We start from the raw sequence: 17,617 nt of genomic DNA, 5'->3' as shown, positions 1-17,617 counted from the left end.
CTAGCACACAAAAGGCATAAACAAATATACGCGCACACTCACGCGCACGCACGTTGAACGCAAACAATATGTAGAACGTACACACATTTCTTTTGAACACCAATATAATATTCTGTCTGACTGTATAAAAACGATGATGGGTCTACAGCGTTAGATTGCCAGAACGTTAAGTATATTCTATTCGTTTATTTTCGAACCTCTAGGTCGGTTATTTTTTCCGAGCGGATAGTGAAAGTATGCATCCTCCCTCTCCGCTCGAATAACAGATGTTATTACTATACAGGACTATACGGGACGTTATTCGGTTTCGGCGCGGGATTGTCTCGACAACCCCTCTCCGCACCTCGTTTCACTCAGCAGCATCCGCCCGGTCCTCGACGGGGATTCTTCTTGGAACGGTATGATTTCGACAATGTTGCTACGGCAATCTTGCCTGCGTTTTGAATGGCAACGCTGCAGACGATGAACAAGAAAGTAGAAAACCGCTTTGCCACCCCATTTACACCCTCTTTATAATTTACTGACATCCAAGGTTGTCTGCCCTTATATATAATATTATTATTCAATACGCGTGAATCCCGATATAACGAATACGCACTGCGTGACCGTAATATTCTCGTACAATATGTAACTGAAATTTTTGTAACAAAAGTATCGAAATACAAACAAATCATAATATCATTTTGCACTTATCGTGACACGTCTTCACACCAAAAATATAGTTATAATATATTAATACATGAATTAATAATAATTTAATTAACACTATAGGCATGCAGTATAATTATGAATCTTATATATAAAAACAGCTTAACGTTTTAAAATGAAAATTATAATCTAGTATTTTGTAATAAAATATTTTTATTTAAATGATTTTTCTTAGTAGGTATGTTATTTTATTATTAATTCGAATAATTGTCATAACTCATATGCATAAATAAATACATTTTTCACAATCATTATTTAGTATAATATGATCGACAACATAAACAGTTTTACTGAATTACCGAAATGCCTTACATAATTATACATGATGACTGACGAGTCTCTCATAGCCTCACAGCATATCATAATAACAAGGATTTTTATGCACTAAAAATTATCAAATATGCCCTAAAAATTATTAAATTTTTGCTTTAAATATTTTACTTATTATATAATATTTTCATTCTAACTGTTTTACTTAATTCGATTTTCTATATACCTATACAGTAGAAGCCGCTTATAAGGAACACTGATAAATGATACAATCACGCTATTGAAACAAAATGTCCCAGGACAGACCGGCCGTATATTAGAACATTGAAAATAAATCGGATTATTGAAACATCACATCGATTGTTTGAAATAGTTATACGAATGTACACCGGTTATCCGGCGATATCCAATGTACTTTGCATAACGTAAATTTTTACTGTACATTATCGTAAGTACAGTAATATAATAAATGCAGTATTTTTGGAAAAAAAATTATATGAATCTATTATATTGTATTACTAAAAGTAAAATAAATAATTACTTTGATAGCTATTTCAAAAAAAGATAACTTGGCAATAAGCTAATAGATCGTTTCCGCTCATTAGAATCGTATTTTGTTTACAATGATATATCATTAAATTCCAATTTATTTACATACTTGTATAGTGATTAGTGAGTAGTGACTCACTCGATAACTATGCACAGCAAAGCGGTATCTCTAAGTCGACAATTTATTGTGTTAATTCGTCACTGAAAATAGTTTTAACAATTATGTATATAGCATTCCTACATTATAATAAAATATTTAGAAATATTTAGGTACATAATTAAGTAATATAATAATAATAACATAATAATAAAATATATTCAATTTTAGTTGAAATACACAATGTCATTTTCATTTTTACAATTTCAATATATTATTATGAAAATATTTAGGTTTCACAGCTTTATTGTTATAAATTATATCTGTTCGTTGCTATAAAATTTATACTTTATGAAATTTCTTAATTAGGTAAATACTATAATTTAACTGCCTATTTACATTTTAGAAGCATTTTAAAGTATTCGTTCAATAACATTAAATATTTTCACAGAAATTAATGAATATTATTCCATTTATTCGTGTTATTTATGGACAAATTAATTTATAATACATGGTTCACCAAAGTATACTTGGACAAGAAAAATAATTGAATTAAAAACAATTAAAATGTTATAATGTCAACAAAAGGTTTTGTTTTTATTTACAATATAGTTTAATTATTACTCCACGTGTAAAATCGTTTGAATAAATTATTGATTTTTAGTATAATATACATGTAGGTTTTCGTATTTTAGTATTTACTATAAAATGTATACTTACATTGGCTATTATATATTCATAGCTATTATACATTAGATGAATACAATATTGTTACATAAACGATACTTAACTACTTATTAAAGTGTATCGCCTCACTGCATACGGATACATCGGTACATGGATACCAGGATACATTTTATGTTTTGTGCCTACTGAATTCTTTATTTTTTTTTCTTCATTTATCTTTATCGTCAACCATCGTCAAAATACCAAAACATTCAACAGGGGATACTTATTGTTTGAGTCTGATCACACCCCGCCGCAATCCTGTTTAATTGGTGTAATATAGGTCACCGCCGTCCGGCCACATGTTAGCTGCGCATACACTTTCACACACACAACATAGGTAATACACAATATACCCATTGGACTGTGTGTGCTAAACAAATACTATCTGTAAGATATGTTTAAGTGCATAGTCCGACCACGCGTAATCATCTTAATTTAATCCATAAGCAACGGTTTCGCTCATGACGAACATATTTTTCATAATATAATATAATATTATAATATGTCGGTCACACATTTTTCCCAATAGTGATAAATATGAACTTAATATTACGTAACTGATAATTTGTTTTTAAGGCTGTAAGTTATATATTTTATATTATTTTATAATATTATAATATGAATGTAATAATTACAGGAAAAATATGATCTAAGTACCTATATCTACAGACATACATGTCTGTGATCGAGCTTGAATGTAAATACACAGAAGACAGAATAGAATGAATAAATGAAATTTCATCTATTTTGTGGTAAATACTCGTATCGAGATTATGAATTACGCCATAAGATGTATATCTTAGTTCGCGACATTAATATTATTAAAGCGGCATTGGCGATTGCTGACTCCAAAGTATGATTAATGGGCATCATTGTTAAATGTTAATGTAAATATAAAGACATGTATATAGTTTCATGACTTTTATATTGTTAACGCCGAAATATCACGAGCGTCAAGCCGTCAACATTAAAAAAATTTAATACTATATATAATCAGTGATATGCAATATAATAAACAGAAATAACGTCGCCTCATCAAATTGTTCGCACGTAGATATCGTAGATTCCGCAACGATCTGTTCGGATACACACACACACTCACACACACACGCGCGCGCACATCGTACGCACAAAGGCATATATTACCTGCGTTAATAAAATGTTATTTCACTATTATTAAAACTATTATTTATTAATATGTTATTATACAGTTAGTATAAATTCGACGTTCAAACGGGTAGATCGGTGAGCCGTCCGTTTAAACTATTCTTTACAAATATAAAATTATGTAGGTAGTGTAAAAAGTGAATTTATCATCTCAAATATTTCCGAGTTATTTACTTTTGTTTGTATAAAATAAAATATGTATAAAGGTAATATATATATATATATTAGTAGGAAATAATGTAAAATTTAATTAATAACAAATTATTAAAGACTCATTTATTATTCTAAGAACGCCAGTTATTAAATCGAAATGTATATTTTTAATAAATGTTTTTTTAAACATAATATGTAGTTTTGCTAAAAATCGTATATTATTGTACTGTGATTTGTGATCAATTGTGATTGTTACCATGACAAAAAAAATTACCAGTAAAACCGTATTGTACCGTCTAATATATATATATATGTATATATCTTACACCCCTCACGCACATGCGCAGCGCACGACGCTTCGAGCAATGACGGTGGTCCGAAGGGACGCTGTCGCCTCACTCCCCGACCGTCGTCGTTCGCCGAAAATATGTGCGGCGCCCTATCTCACCACCACCTACCTGTCCACTCCACGCTAAAATACACAATGGGATCTGATGAGGTCGGGAAAATATTTAACATCAACACCTGTTTGGGTTTTTGTAACATAATTTATGGCGTCGTTTTTTTTTTTTTTTTTTGGTAGACGTACAGTGTAAGGCTTACGAGGTACCTACCTAACTACATGCCTGCGTTAAACTCATCCGTTCGAGAGTAGAGTCCACTGTATGAAATTCTACGGGCGCAGTTCACATGGTTCGCCCGACTCACCTAATATGTACAGCTGTATAATATTATATACCAATAGGGTGGGTGAACGCCTACAGTATACATGCTAATACTTTATATAATATACGTATGCTACATACTACCTACAGTATACATGATAATACTTTATATAATATACGTATATACGTAATTCGTTCAATGTAAAACTCTCTTTATTACGAAAACTTTATTTTTGAAAATATTTATATTTTATGTTGTTGTAAGTCATAACAAAACAATATTTTTGAAAAAAAAAATATACATTTTTATTATACTATTGTTATTGTTATTATTTATTATTTTTGAGGATTTTATACTTTTTTTATAATTCGTCCAAAATTGTATTTTTATATGATATCGAAATATTGAAGTAGATATTCTAAAAAATATTTTGATGTGTAATTAGTAAGGAATTAAAAATGTATAAATTATACAATCATTAAAAAATAATAATAATGACACTTTTACTTTGTAACGTTTTAAATTATATTATATATAAAATAAAAATACATGCATTATATATAGGTACCATTATTTTATTATATTTATAAATATAATTTACGTATAATTTTTAATATGAATTTAACCAACTATAAATTTGTAATTCTAAACGAATCTTAACAATAACAGCAATAAAAATATCTGAAAAAATAAATTAGAACTGCTGAGCTTCCAATTATTATATTATTGTCCGATAAGGTTGTTCGAATCGTATATAATTCAGCGGTCCCAACCTATGGGCCGCGAGCAGCATGGTACTGGGCCGTGATGATTACAATATTAAATTTTATATATTATATGCATATGAATACAAAATATATATATAGGTAATATAGGTGTAGTAATGTATAATATAATATTATTGTCGAGGCAATTGTATCACTACCTACTTAAAATTACTGTATAATATCATAAAAAGATTTTGAATAAAATTTAAAAACGAACAAAAATTACATGAATTCTCAATTCTATAATAAATAATAAAAAAGTTTATTGTTTCTTATACATAATACAGAATTATGTATTGATGAGAAATCTCCAAGTTGTGAACTTTTTTATATGTTATAATCTTTTCTATTAATTTTAATTTAAAATATTAAAAGTTAATTGTATATATAATATATTTAATGAACCTCAAAAACCGTTTTTCTTCTTATTAATTATTTGTTCATAAAACGATAGTTCTGAAGAACAACTCGATAGGACAAGCTTGTAATATATTTAAAAACGACAAAAAATATTGAAAGCTCCTATAATGAATCAGGTAGGCAACCAAAATTACATACATGTTTAATGGCTTAGGGCGTTTAGGCGACAATTACTGTATGTCCTTACCTTTGTTCAATACACAATAAGAAATACAATAATGCCTATATGCAAATATGAGACATTAATGACGAGATAGACAATAAAAAGACAATCAGGACACAAGAAGCTTCGAATGTGTAGAGGCAACGGGAATGATATTTTACAAAAAAATAGAAAGATACATGTTAATTATTCCATCGTTCCACCACCACATCCTAAATAATTAGTGCTTTGGCATAATTTATGTGACGTGTTTATTTCTAGGTATAACTTTTACCACCTATAAACAAATAAAAATAATAATTCGCAATGAAATCTCAATCAATACAAAGTGGATGGTTGGTACAAGGCACAGTATAGTGAGATTTGAAATTTTTAATTTTTGGAATATTACATACTCTAGGTTTAATGTATGAAAAAATAAAACACGACGATAGTTTTTGGGAAAACAAAATAAAAATGAAACGAAAAATATTTTTCCTCAATTACTTATTGAAGTAATTAACTAATGACTATTATAATATTCATAGTTCTTATTTATTATATTTTTTTTTTTTTTAATATTGTTAAAAATAATTTGTTTTAAAAAATAAATATAATCCTTTAAACTACTTAACATTTTTATTTTATGAAAATTCATTTTTTATTTATAAAAATAACATGTAACCATAACACATAGAAAATTATATAAATTTCTTATGTATAAAGTGTATAATAATTTTTAAATTACAGAATGAATATATAATGTTGGTTTACATTTCATTTATAAAATATTCAACCTATCTATATACATAAATTACTATAAACCATATCAATTTATATTTGGTATTTTATATTTTTATCGATTTATAATTACCTAATCAGTATCTAATCACGTTAAAATAGGTACTTAATTTAATCGTGAATCACTTTTAAAGAATTATCTATCTCATAAGAAAAATATATTTTAGTAATATTTTGAAATAACTATTATGTACATATTAAGGCATTAGGCATAATATAGGTATTAAAGTTTGTCAAATACTAGTTAATTTTTCATAAATATTGTTATTTTCTAATTTTTTTTTCGTCGAATATTTTTAAAAGTAGGTACTAAAATTTTTAATTTGTACATTGGTTTAAAAAAGTAATTTATTTAAATATTGTATTTTGAATTACGTACATTAATATTATAATACTCGTATTTCTCTGTTCAAAGGTCGCTCACAGCAAGTTATAGCTAGGGCGAGGTTACCTTATTTCCCGCTCTCCCGCTATAACCTGTGAGTACTAATCGGTTATTTTACCAAGTCTAAAGGTCACACGATAATAATATTGTATATTCTATAATTTTTTTTTCTCACATTTCTACTACAAAATACATTAGTAAGTAAAGTAGCTTACATTAAATTATTTATACCTACATTAGATGAATGTATAACTTTATCGATTTGTTTTTTAAATAACAATAAAATAAAACGCCTAAAAATTATCTAATCCTTTTATTGTTTTATACCATATCATAATGGTAAACAATTTCTGGTCTTAGTAAAATTTGAACGGTGGACGACTATGACGTGTTTGATTATGTTATTTATGCAATTACCACATAAAAATAATAGATCAATATTAATATAAATCCATAATTAATGATAAAATATACTATTATATTATTAATTAATTTTAATGCACCACGGTCATTTATTGAATAGTATTTTCTTGTTTTATATTATAATTAATTTGTGACGTTCTTGCGATTATCCACACACACTCTATTTTTGTATCTCTATTTTCCCGATTTTTTTTTTAAACATATTATAATAACTCAATTTATATGGATTATATTAAATGGTAAACCTCTATTGACGTGTCATTCTTTTCAGACGGTTGTCACGTCCGTTACGCCTCGTTCGTTTGAAGCACATTTCCCATCCCCCCCCCCCCCCAAGCAACCGATCACTATATCGCGACATCATACTAGAGCCCAAATGACACACTTCACATCGATTATTATTATCTCTGACAATCACTTCCACTACACTTATTACGAAATTGTTGTTCGACGAAGGCATAACGTTTTCTACAGCAATATTATTTAGCTGACATAATATCAAATCAAAAGTTGAAAGTTTTATACATACATCATATTATCATCAGCTATAATTAATGATGAACATCAAGTGCTAATAATTCCATTAATATTATAAGAATATTTTATTATTTTAATAATCTAAAATAAAACAATGAAAATGTTCAACACTTATTGATATTGAATATTTATGTTAAAACTATAATAACTATATAAATTAGATTTTTATGGAAGCTATTTAATTACTTTTATAGTTTTATCTAGGATAGTGCGTAATACTATCAACTCCCCCTCTCCTCTAATTAAGATAATGTTGTGTATAGACTTCAATAGTTCATACACATTGGGTTATATTACGTCAAAAATGCATGAGTATTAATATTGATTATTATTTTATTTAAAATGTCTAGCATTCTATAGCATAAATATAAAACTACAATCATTTACAACTTTAAAATTTTTATAATAATCCCGAGAGATTAACAAGGTTGATATATTAGTTAAATTGTAGTGTAAATCATTAATAACACATATGCAGACTGGTAGTTAATTTATTTAAAAACAATATAAATATAAAATGATTATCAGTAGGTTTAAAATATGTAATTATATAATATATAAATTTATATGCGTAGTACAGACTACATAACCTGCGACTTGTCGCTAACACGTACATCTAAAAATTCAAAATATTGAGCTGTAGCTACATCCGTTTTATATGATCTAAGCCCTAAGGATATGTATATTGTATATCTATAAATCTAATAAATCTTAGTTCGTGGCTTATAGATTACCAGTATCTATAGCCAGCCGTGAGAATAACTAAAAAATATCTTTAAACACGTTGTACTCCATTATTATTTTTTATCTATCGAAGTATGGAGTATGGAATATCTATATAGACTATCTTATACATGATGGCAAATTAATTATATTTCAAATTAGTGCCTGGTCGTAATTATTAACACTACCTATTATCATAATTGTTTTACATTTTTATAGATAGGTATTATTTTTTGATATAAGAAAATGAGTACATTTGAATAAATTAAAACAGTGTACGTGTCTTAAACTGTAAACAGCACACCGAATTTCTTAGATTAGGGTGTTAATGGATTTGAATTGGTTATTTATATAGTTATTTTAATGCTATAGCGTTAAATAAAATGAATATATTCATTTATATGATCCTCAAATAATGTTGAGTTTATTGAAAGGATAGTTAAAGTTTTTATTCATAACCTTCACTCACATAGTATCATAACTTATAGCATAACGTGTTTGACGACTACATTATCTGTGTAACAAGAAATATTTTATCTGTGTACAAATAGGTATAAAAAAACAATGATACTTAAAAGCAGTGACGGACTACGAAAAAAATGCAGCCTTCGAATTTTGTTTGTCTAGAATATATTGTTTTTTTTTTTTAATAAAATGGATGCTTAACTTTAAGTTTTATAGAACACGTCTAACCTTCAAATTATTAATTACGTATACTAAACATAACTGATCAAAATTCATTATACTCAATATACTCATATTTTACACTTTAAAATAGAAAATAATGTTAAAATTTAAAAAAATATATGTTTTTAATTTTGTATCAAATTAATCAATTTTTTTTTTACAATGTCAATAATATCTTCAACATCAATATTATTCAATATATTTTTTCTACACTTTTAAACAGGAATGCCTCTAATTATTATTTATATGAATATCCTATGACTTACTTGGAAATATCCCTTTATCGGCTGTATCCTATCGACATAGTTTGTCACTGTTGATAATTTATTACTAAATAATTTATTTTATTTAGCGTGTATTTTTAGTAAATATAGCTTATATTTTAATCGTTTTACAGATTATTGCTCACTTCTATTTAATTGTTTATTAGTTGTTGATTGTTTAGAGTACAATTGGTAATTAATTTTTTGAGATACATATTATGACGATCACATTTGTTTCCAATATTCCTACTGTTTATTATGCGTATCTATATATATGGCATTTTGTTTTTATAATACTGTTAAGTTAAGATCTAGAATTGTTAAATTAATCAAATACTCTAGTGCATTATAAATTATTTTAATTTCTAATCATCTAATTACGATGGAATAGACTTCAAATATCTTTGTATAAAAGTGAATGCAGAAAAGGTAGTAATATTTTTATTAACTAATATATATTTTATATTATATTTATATTTATAATAAATATGTTTTTGTACACGAGTAATAGAGGGGATTCACGTACACTAATAATCGTTTACACTACGACACACTTAACAAGATTGCAATGAGAGATGCCGTAACCATACTATGTGAATTAGGTTGAAAATGATTTACTTCTTAATAAAAAGCACCGGGGGGGGCCTCAATAAAACATTTTATGTTTAATTTTTGTATTCTAGAACAAAAGCACATTGAATACCTAGCAAACACTGTAATGTATATTAGACGACGTCTAATATACCAATCCATCGTAGGTGTAAGACGTACATGTGATGTAAATGTAGAAGTCTTTGATAAGTCTAAGATTAGTCTATATATATATATATATTATATGCACCACTTTCTTAGTCTATTTGAAGATCCAATTAAAGTATCTATCATAAATCATGTAGTCATATAGGTAGTACATGAAGTTAAATTTTAGGCAAAAATGAATTCAATCATACCGTATCACTATCATAGTAAATAAATCACTATAACAGCAATATAAATAATGTATCACATACTATCTAATATTTTGTTATTAGCTACCTAATATCGTACATAAGAGTGCTTACCATATTATAGTTAAAGTATCATGTATGGACGTCTGGTCATTTTTAAAAAATATATAGGTAATATCGTAATTATTCTTCGTAATTTTCATTCGGAATAATATTTTATCGATTTATCTTTTTTTTCCCCGATTTTTAACCACGGCTCACACAACTCGTCGGAGAGCGGCGACCCACCCCTATCTGCTGATGCCACCGTCGCAACGAACCGTCATCCAATATGGGACCCTGGTAACATCGGAGGCACTATAGCGGCATAACTGGTACTACGTAAAGGAAAAAATCAAATTTACGTTCAACGAAAAGAACCCTTACGCCCTATAATATTATGCGTTCTTTAAAAATATTATCCGTCTACATTGTTTTTTTACTGGATTGTCAATTTGTTTACATTTCGACATGAGATTTAAAAAAAAAAACAGAAAAGAAGGCTGACGAATTATTCTCGTCAAATCACCTGTAAACGCGTTACGCGTTATTTTTAAGGCGTGTTCTTTCGTTCCATTAGGATGCGGCTTGTTTTCGTACGAGTAGCTGATACTAAATCATCATTAACTTTTGAGGACATCTGACAACTAATAATGTACATAATATGTTATTTTAGAGGTAGACAAAAGCGTTAAGAAAAAAATACCATTCATATCCAACATAAAATACGCTAAATACACTTGAAAAAAAATTTGGAAACGTCAAAAAGGTATTATCAGATTTTGGCGATTTAAAATATGAAAACATGTTTAATTTCATTAATAACACGGTATAGCAAATAATTATTTATTTCCCATAATAGTTTTCAAATACATTAAATGTGGACATTATATTCATTGATAAAATTTTCCAAATTGAGAAATACTGTTTTGATCGCTATGCAAATTGGTTTTTCATAATTTCAAAAATCTTAATAATTTCGATTTTTGATAGAAAACTGAATACCGTCCGTTTAAACGACACGTGCAGCGATACCTATATGAACGTAGACGTAAGAATACACAACCGTCTTTCAGCTGTCTCGACTCGCCAATCGTATCGTTAACAATATCGCACGAATAGTATAATGAAATAAATTTAATAAAACATAGCGCTGACGACGACGACGCGGAAATCGAAACGATTTCCGTCTATTCAATTCATGTCATTCATTATGTGGGGTCCTGTAGGTACTATATCGGCACACTGGTTACTGCGGCGGCGGCAGAGTCGAGCAAGCGAGCCGTTTTTTGATGGGGCCCTGGTCCGCACACCCCGAATTCGAGCGCCGCGGCCGTTCCGACGACACGCGTTTTTGGTCCGGGGCTGTTCTCCCGCGGGTAGTCTTCGCGTCCGTTGGTAGCAGGCCAACCGTGCATGGGACCCTGGTAACCGGCGCCCGCAAAGACGTCGAACTGGTTTACTGACGGCGGCCCTAACCTAACTGCGATCGTCAACCTGGGTGGGCGCGCGATCGTCGTCGTCGGTCGCGCCACATCTGTACGACGTTACGATCGGCGTCACCGTCGTTCGCCGAGAAGTATAATATCATCGGACAGGGACAGTGGTTAACGATATTCGGCGGCAAGCCTATATTATGATCGTATTATTATACCAACGGAAGTAAAATTGTGGAAATCGGTCTGTTGTAGAATGTGAAAGACAGACATCAAATAAGTCACTATATAATCGATATAATTCAAAATTTGTATTCAATGATAAATTATCGCGTTCGAAAGACAATGTTGAGAGGATGGCTTGTCGGCCTACATTACTCTGTGTGTTTACGGGCCGGGAGCACATATAATAATAACACGCGCGCCCGGTCACCAACTACTTCGTGCGGTGCACGCACGCGCCGACCTTCCTGTGTATGTAAAAAAATATGTAAATAATGTACATAAAAAAACCTAGCCTGTGATACAATATTAAGTGGAGATTCGCGTCCACACAATATAATAAGCTAAAAAAAGGGAGTGGCAATTTTATTTAAGGGGGAGCTGTTAAGGACGGTTTTAAATCACGGCAATTAGCGCACGAGTTGGACGTCAACCCTGGAGAGAAAAACAATAACTGACTTAATTATAATACAACAGACGACGGACGATATCGTGTCGTTGCAGACATACAATTTAACTCACAATGAAAAAATATAAACATAACATATAAACATAATAGGAACATGAAACAAAAATAACGGACGGCGTGTGTGTGTGTGTGTGTGTGTGTGTGTGTGTGTGTGTGTGTGTGATCGGCCGGCAGCGGCGTCGGCGGCGTCTTATAATTATTATTTATTATCGGCCTCAACACGCTCAACACGTGTATATATATAATATTATACGGTATACTGCTATTTTACTACTAGTCTACTATCGAATTAGGTAATTTTGATGACACATTACATTTAATACTTTTTAATCGTTTTAATAATAGACATTTTATAATTGTTATTAATTATGAGCCAATATACCGTCTTACCATATAATTGTTTAGGTTCATTATAAATATATGAAATATTATTGGCAATAGCTTAAAATTAGTCTAAATATTTTGAAAATTTCATTAATGTATTGTTGCGTTTAATATAATCGAGTAAATCATTATAATTTAAAATTTTTAGCGATTTGGATTTTTCGTACTACCTACTGTTCCGTGTGTTGGTTACCTAGTAAATTTGTGTTTGATTTACCTCGATGATGTTGTTACAGGTCACGTATATATGAGCAACCGTGAATGGATAGTGTGAGGTAGAGCTGAAATAAATAAATGGTAGAAATATTTCAAAAGGCAAAGCGGCTTTTTCACACAAACGTTTAGGAAAATCCTACCATCGTTAGACTGACTGACCGCCGTCTACGGCTAAAAGAATACGCTGGTGTTCATGAATTCCTGGTACTCTCACACACTTTTTTTATTAAACAACCGCGAATCCGCACAAAATAAATAGCCGACTACCGCCGCTGTCTATGGCTAAAAGAACACGCCCGTGTTCATGAACTCCTGGTACTCACAACGCTCTTTTATTCAACAATGGCGACTCCGCATAATTCCATACTCCCAGAAAATGAAACGACACACCGATAAATGAGTTGGTAGGTTGAGGTAAACCAAGTTGGAATTTTAGTATAATGCAGGGATGGGCAACTGGCGGCCCGTGTACCTTTTTTATCTGGCCCGCGCTACATTTTCAAATTACTTCATATAATTTTCAACTACAGACATAGAAGTGGATTACTAAATAGTGATTACTAAATTGTCTATTGAAAAACCTCATCCTCAAGTATCACATTAAATAATAATTGTAAATATGAATAAATAAAGATAAAAAATAAATGTTAGTAAATTTGAAGGACTTTTTTTTTTTGCTTGCTCCTATGCTCTGCGGCCCGCTAGATTTTAAAGTACTTAAAAGTGAGTTGTCTTTGAGTTGCCCATCTCTGGTATAATGTATAAAACACTCAAGTATAAATTAATATATATACATGTTACATAAGGTAATATAATACAAGAGTTGGTTAACAACATACATAGGTTATATACTTTTATAAGCTCAAAACAAGAATATAAAAATAAAAATATATATCTTAAGTTTTTGCACACCAAAAAATGCAAATGTTATTTAACATTAATTAACATATAAGTATAATGTTTTTTATTTATTTTTATGCAAAATATGACTTTGTGTAGAGCCACAAGAGAGTAAATTTCAAATAACTTTTTGAGTTGAAATGTTAAATGCATTGCATTGCATAGCAGACATACACATTTAAATACACTAAATAGCTAAAAATTTTCTGAGATTAAATAAATGTATGATAAGTTAAAAACATTTAACTATTTCTTAATTATTAAAAATACAATATATATTTAATAGTTTCCAAAATATTGACAACAATATTTATGTATTGCTATTATTTATAAATATATAAATATATAATTTTTTGTAAGGGCAAACAAAAAATTGCATAAGCTATTAAATATACATTTTTTTATCAATGATGAGTTTTTTCTTGGTAATATGCAATATGTGTATGATCAATAGTATATTAAATAGCTACCATAAGTATTGAGTACCTATGTTAAATTTGTTTAAGAGTAAATTCAATATTTAAATATTTAAAAAATAATTTAAAGAGTTGGTAGCTTTAGGTAATATTAAGTTGGTGTTCGAGTATAATTTCTTATAGCTTAAAGTGTTAATAAATACATAAATGTATATTATTATTATTATTATATTAAATATTAAAGTACAATTCTACAAGATTTATAAATATTAAATATATGTATATATATATAAAAATTATAAAGAGATTATCCATACTAAATCAATGATGAATTGAATATTTAATGAATTGTGGTTTTCCTATATATACTATATAGTATACATAAATATATTAGAAAATATAATAAATAATTAAATTTTTAAACATACTTCAACTATTTGATTTTCATATAATTTTTTAGTTCTTGATACTTACTCCTTTGATTTAAATTCTAAAATAAAAAAATAAGATTTAAACTTCAAATACATGTTTGTTATATATTTTAATTAGATTTAATAATTATATTTAATATTGTAATGATATTCATATTATTACGCCACACAATTTCATTATTTAATATCATCATATTACTTATTATTTTATTTCAAATAATAGTAGTTTGTACCTATGAACATTATTGTTATAACCAAAATTATAACATTAACTTTCATAATAACTTATATTTATAGAACTGTACTCATGATCCCGAACAAATTGTATAATATATAGACCTTAATAAACAATAAACGAATAGATTAAAGAATATTGACACCATAGGCACATTAAGTCAACTCGACACTCACAGCCCCTTCATTCATATTTATAGATACCTTACTTTACTCACCTTAAGTTAATATATAATAATTTATTATATTACAAGGTAAAGTTTTATTAATAAGAACGTATACGCTTATTTTTGATTCATTACAATAACTATAAAGGTTTAATTATTATTATTTAATATTAAATTAATCTTTTAGATTTATATTTTTATATTAATTTATAATAGTATAGTGACAAACTGTATTTTAAAGCAAACACTACTAAGTATTACAAAACTAACATTATAATAACACATAATTTATATTTTATTTTTACTCCAAATAAATATAATATTTAGAATACTTGAAATAAATATATATAGTATTATTTGTTTGATCATAAATTATTAATAAAACAACATTATATTTTGTGGAATAATGTAAAAAATAAAGTCCGAATAGAATACAATAAAGTTTTTATAATATACCTACAGTAAGTATGCTTATTATAATAATATAAAAGTTAAATTTATACACAAAACTAAAATATTATTGACTATTAAAAAGGTACATTTTTTAAATTTGAAAAAAAAAACAAAGGTATAAACAATAATACCACATGAATACAAAATTCATATATTAAAATATGTTTGAAATTAGTTAATGCTTAATAAAATATAAAATACATTGTTATAGAAATGTTTAAAATAGTGTTGAATTACATTTGAAATAAAAAAAGTTTTATAATAATATGAAATTAGGTACCTACCTTTAGTACTGTTAATATTAACAGGTTAAAAATTTTTTTCAATCAAACAAGGTTAAAATTATAAAATTATTTACAAATATTAAAAAAACATTTAATAATGATAATTTTGTTTTACAATATATTATAAGCAATTAATATAATTATTTTATTCACTTGCTAAGTAGCCATGACTTTACGTTAGGATTTTGATCTGTCATCTTCATTAGATTCTGCATATCTTATTGCATCTGATACAATATATGTATCGACTATATGTGGTCGTATGGCTGGTACCAATATGTTTTTTATACTCAAATAACTTAGGAACATTCATAACGAATGTTAGGCAATCTATGGATGCTAATCTCTCATTGACAGAAATATGTGTAAATTCATTAGGTTTAAAAGTATCATTATATACTTTTTTTTAATTATCTGTGACTCCAATGTTAGCTTAAGATAATAACCATATGATATTTGCTCGTTTTTCACCTAGGTTATTTTCATGTAATTTAATAATTTGTGCATAAGTGATTTTTTTTTTTTTTTTTTTGAATGACGTACAGTTTTGTATGGTTTGGTCTTCTTTTTTAAAATTTGTCCTGATCCATTAAGATTTGAAGGAGAATTTTTTCTTCTTGATAAATTAATAAAATCAGTCAACAATGTTTGTGTGGTTTGAATTTAAATTAAAATAAAAAATGCTAATAAACCTATTTAGTATTTGATAAATATTTATATATTTATTTTACTATTAATAAAAACTAGATACCTAAACATTAAACTTTTTAAAAATCAAAATAAATAACATTAAATAGGATAATACTGATAAAAGTAAAAACAAAAATTAAGCAATGTCATTGACAAATAAATGATAATGTAAACAGAATAGTGTTATAAGCTCTATCTAGTATAAAATTATAATATAGCCACAAAAATTAAATTATTCCAATTAATTGTGTCTACGCTGTTTATTTTTTTAGTTTATTCTGTAGTATTTCTAATGGAAACTGCTTCAATTGTTTGAGTTGAATACTATGTTATATAGTAAATAGTAATAGCTAAACAAATTTGGATACGATTACTTATCTATAAATATCCTTTATTTTGATGATAAAATCGTCATGACAAAATTATCATTCAAACGCAAATTGTATAACTACCTATATAGTATAATTAGGCATGTATCACCTAGGTTTAACTGATATAATGTTATATAATAGGTAATATTTAATACTGTTTCTAACAAATTAATTACTGTACATAAATACTTTGTAATATACGGATAGTATTTTTGCACCAGAAAAAATGTAAAATGTAAACGATTTTATGCAGGAGAGGTGGGTAAAATGGAGAACCAATAAGGCTATAACAAAAACTAGTTTTTGTCCTTTTAAATACTGAACTAAAGCAGTTTATTGTTGCAGACATTATTTTCTTATTTGTTACCTACCACAATATCTATTAGTTATAATTTTTTTAAATAACTATAAGGTAGGTACTAATAATTAGTTAAGTAATAAGCAAAATTATAAAGTAATTTGTTTTTAGTG

The sequence above is a fragment of the Aphis gossypii genome, chromosome X, assembly GCF_020184175.1.
Source record: "Aphis gossypii isolate Hap1 chromosome X, ASM2018417v2, whole genome shotgun sequence".
In the NCBI taxonomy this organism is placed as follows: domain Eukaryota; kingdom Metazoa; phylum Arthropoda; class Insecta; order Hemiptera; family Aphididae; genus Aphis; species Aphis gossypii.
The sequence above is the reverse complement of the archived record's forward strand: the minus strand, read 5'-3'. Positions refer to the sequence as shown.